The sequence below is a fragment of the Lathyrus oleraceus genome, chromosome 4, assembly GCF_024323335.1.
Source record: "Lathyrus oleraceus cultivar Zhongwan6 chromosome 4, CAAS_Psat_ZW6_1.0, whole genome shotgun sequence".
In the NCBI taxonomy this organism is placed as follows: Eukaryota; Viridiplantae; Streptophyta; class Magnoliopsida; order Fabales; family Fabaceae; genus Lathyrus; species Lathyrus oleraceus.
Genome location: NC_066582.1, coordinates 58449404 through 58454145, shown reverse-complemented (window position 1 = coordinate 58454145; position 4742 = coordinate 58449404). Strand labels below are relative to the sequence as shown.

Here is a 4742-nt window from a genome sequence, read left to right as displayed (position 1 = left end):
TTGTTTAGCTTTCTATAATCAATGCACATTCTCCATCCCGATTCAATTCGTTTGGTTATAGTTTCTCCTTTTTCATTTTCGATCACTGTTATACCTCCTTTCTTTGGTACTATGTGTACAGGACTAACCCATTTGCTATCGGATATAGGATATATGATATCTGCCTCTAATAACTTCGTTACTTCCTTCTTCACTACCTCACTCATGATCGGGTTTAGTCTCCTCTGATGTTCCCTAGAAGTCTTACAGTCTTCTTCTAGCATGATGCGGTGCATACAAATAGAAGGACTTATCCCTTTAAGATCGGTGATGTTGTATCCTAATGCAGTTGGATATTTTCTTAAGATATGTAGGAGTTTTTCGGTTTCAAGTTTTCCTAGGTCTGCATTGACTATTACTGGTCGTTCAAGTTCTAAGTCTAGGAATTCATATCTCAGATTTTTGGGAAGTGTTTTCAGGTCGAGGGTTGGTTTCTTAAGGCATTGCGTAGGATCTGATGTTATTGCTAAACATTGGTTCAGTCTGTCTTCTACACGATAGTCGGATAATTCGTCATTTTCGAATTCTGTTTCTTTTATGCATTCATCGATGATTTCCATGAAGTAACATGTGTCTTCTATCGCAGGTGCTTTCAAAAATTGGGAAAGAATAAACTCAATTTTCTCTTCTCCTACTTCGAAAGTGAGTCGTCCTCGTTTTACGTCTATGATAGCACCGGCAGTTGCTAAGAAGGGTCTTCCCAATATAATGGGGGTAACTTCATCTTCTCTTATGTCCATAATTATAAAATTGGTGGGAATGTAGAATTGACCTATGCGTACGGGAACATTTTCAAGAATTCCTACGGGATATTTAACGGAACGATCTGCTAATTGCACAGACATTTTAGTTGGTCTTAATTCTCCCATTTCAAGTTTCTTGCATATGGACAAGGGCATAACACTGATACCGGCTCCTAAATCGCATAAGGCTTTGTCTATGACAAATTTTCCTATATGACAGGGTATAGAAAAACTACCAGGATCTTTAAGTTTAGGAGGCATATTTTGGATTATTGCGCTACACTCAGCAGTGAGTGTAACGGTTTCGTTATCTTCAAGTTTCTTTTTATTAGATAAAATTTCTTTTAAGAACTTAGCATATGAGGGCATTTATGTAATAGCTTCTGTAAAAGGAATTGTGACATTTAATTGTTTCAGTAGGTCAACAAATTTTTTAAATTGGCCCGCGTTTTTGGTTTTAATTAGCCTTTGAGGATAAGGGATAGGTGGTTTGTAAGGCGGTGAAGGTACAGAAGGTTCTTTTTTTTCTAAGGTTTCCTTGTTACCCTCTTCCTTTTCCTTAGGTTTACCTTCTTCCTCAGTTGACTTTTTAGAGTTTTGGTTCTCAATCCTTTGGTCAGATGGTCCTTCTACCTCTGTACCACTTCGTAATATAATTGCATGAGCGTGGCCTTTCGGATTAGGTTGTGGCTGTCCAGGAAATGTACCAGTTGGGGCAGCAGTAGACGCTTGTTGTTGAGCTACTTGCGAGATTTGTGTTTCAAGCATTTTGTTATGGGTAGCCAGTGCATCTACTTTACTTGCTAGTTGTTTAATCTGTTCGCTAGTGTGTACATTCTGGTTTAAGAACTCTTTATTGGTTTGCTGTTGAGAAGCTATGAAGTTCTCCATCATGATTTCCAAGTTGGATTTCCTAGGAACGTTATTGTTAGGTATAGATGGGGTCGGCTTTTGATATCCAGGTGGTACAGCTGGAGCTTGACTGGGAGCTTGACCTGGTGCGTATAAAGCGCTGTTACTTTTATACGAGAAATTAGGATGGTTCTTCCAGTTTGAGTTATAGGTATTCGAGTAAGGATTTCCTTGAGCATAGTTCACCTGATCTGTTTGAATTCCTGTTAGGAGTTGACAATATGTAGGAGTGTGACCTTGAATTCCACAGACCTCGCAATTTTGAGTTACGGCAACCACGGTGGCTGGAGGTGATACATTTAAACTTTCAATTTTCTGGGCAAGAGCATCCACTTTTGCATTAACATGATCAAGGCTACTTATCTCGTACATGCCACCTTTTGTTTGAGGTTTTTCTACCACTGTTCGGTCGCTTCCCCACTGATAATGATTTTGGGCCATGCTCTCGATAAGTTGATAAGCGTCGGTGTAAGGTTTATCCATAAGCGCACCACCGGCGGCGGCGTCTATTGTTAACCTTGTGTTGTACAAGAGACCATTGTAGAAGGTGTGAATTACTAACCAGTACTCTAAACCATGGTGTGGGCAAAGTCTCATCATGTCCTTGTATCTTTCCCATGCTTCGAAAAGACATTCGTTATCTTTTTGCTTAAATCCATTTATCGGGCAAGAAAGACTTTCTTCAACTCATTCCATGTGGTGACTGAGTTGGAAGGAAGAGACTGAAGCCATCTTCTAGCTTTATCTCTTAACGAGAAAGGAAAGAGACGAAGTCGAATTGCCTCTGAAGTGACACCATTAGCTTTAACAGTGTCAGCGTATTGGACAAATACGGATAAATGAAGGTTTGGATCCTTGGTAGGATTTCCAGAAAATTGATTCTGTTGCACTGCCTACAACAGCGAAGGTTTAAGTTTGAAGTTGTTCGCTTCGATTGCGGGTGGAACAATACTCGAATGAGGCTCATCCTGCGATGGAGCAGCGTAATCTCGAAGAGCACGAGCTGGTTCGGCCATCGCTGGTATCGTTAAAGGAAGGAGATTTTTGAGATCAGGAACTTCGATTGGAGGAAGATTGTTTCTAGCATGATACTCCCGAATTCGTCGTAATAATCGGAGATATCATTCGACGTTGTTGATTCGTAAGTAGTACGACTCGCCTTCTGAGCGAGTGTGTGGCATACAAATCAACGAAAAAGGGAAAAAATAAAAATTGCCTTAGTCTCTACAGCGTAACAGAAGAGTTACGATATCGACTAAATAAGATCCCCGACAACGGCGCCAAAAACTTGGTCGCGACTTTATGAGTCTATCGGGGTGCTAACTGCAAGCGCACAGTCTAATCGCATAGTTTTAAAAGATATCGATCCCACGGGGACTTAATGAATCGATCTACCGTTTTTCTAGGGTTACTGCGTAAAGCTAAGGCGGATGATACTTTAGTGATTAGGGGAAAAAATAAAACTAAATTTGGATCTAGATAAAATATCAAATAATATGGATATCAGTATGTAGTTCGTCGTATTTGGGGAATCAAATCTTCGTTGGTCTTTTTCTTAATTTTAGAATAAGTCTTTTCAGTAGACACTATTAATTAAAAGTCTTTTCCTCAAACTCTCGCTCTGTTGAATTAGACTATGACTTTATAGTTTAACGTACGCTCTCACTATTTCGTTAAATCTAAAATCACTTTTGAAAATAATAGAATCTATAGAAACTCCTTTTGAGAAAATACTAACCGTTTAAACGCCCTCGTCTCTAACTCTCGCTCTGTTGACTTAGATTATATGATTGAACTTAAATGCTTAACTCTCGTCCTCACATTTAACTTTTAAAAATAATTTTTTGAAAATAATTAGAATTTAATTAACCTTAAAAATTGCTTTCGCCCTGATTTAAAGTTAATGTTCAATTTACACTGTCCAGTTAAAAACTCAAACCGTCGTTCTATTGATTTTAACTTCTTTATGTCTTTTATTCTCGTACAAAAACCTTGGCATTAACCTTGTAAATTGAGACCAGAAAAAGAGTGACTATATTCGGAAATAAATTTAAACCAACTCAATTTTGATTCCTTTATTCCGCTTACTCTACATACCGATATCTAAATTAATTAGCCAGACATGATAAACATGCATAAACAATAATCATGCATAAATACGGCCATATCAAACAAACAACATATATAAACAGCGGAACAAGCATATGTAAATTAAAACGATAAATCAATTAATTAATGAACCTGGAAAAATACTAGAAATCTGGATTTTATCTCTTACGCTTCGATGCTCGAACACTCCACCACAAGTCGGATGGATTTATTCTTCACAATTCTCGATCAGATAGGAAAGTAAAAACAAGGAAATAAAATACTATGATCTAACGTAAGGTTAGATCCAGTAAAAATTACACAATAGTTTCCGGTGTAGAAACTATCGTGAGAAAGTAAATTGTATACTTCGGAAATTAAACTAAAAGAAAAAAAAAGAAATAAATTGCTTGAAAAATTAGAATGCTGGAAAAATTGTACGGAGAAAAGAGAGAGAGCTTCCATTGGCTTTTGTGAGGTTTATTTATATTAACCTCCCAAGATAACCGTCTTCTAGAATGTGTCTTCAGTATGGTTCAAAGCGTCTCCGAGTGCATGAGAAAATTTAGGGGAAACCGTCCACTCAGTTACGCACGTAAAGCCCAAAATATAGGAGTGGAATGTGTGACGTCCGTCACACTATGTGTTACGGTCGTAACACTAGGTCTTAGGACGTGGCGATCGGCACGTGCTTGATGCGGTCGTGACAGCAATTTTTTGTTCCAAACGTGGGCTGGGCTTTGGTGCTTCAGCTTGCTGCTTTTCCTAGAAAATCTTCTTTTTGCACCCCTTTTCTTTCTTTTTCACATGTGCTTTAAATAATGATACCTGAAATAAATAATAAGAAAATGCCGAGTAATATCGAATAATATAAAATAAATTGAATCAAATAACGATATAATTTAATTAAATCAAGTCTAAAAATGTGATATAGTTTCATGTTATCACATAACTTGCTCA

The 4742-nt window shown here is 37.7% G+C and overlaps 1 non-coding gene across 1 annotated transcript; it reads left to right on the top strand.

The window, feature by feature from the left end:
* The first annotated feature begins 2265 nt into the window (after positions 1-2265).
* On the top strand, positions 2266-2372 carry LOC127076955 (small nucleolar RNA R71). The gene has a single exon (XR_007786961.1). It is a non-coding gene; the product is annotated as a small nucleolar RNA R71 (small nucleolar RNA).
* Positions 2373-4742: the final 2370 nt, after the last annotated feature.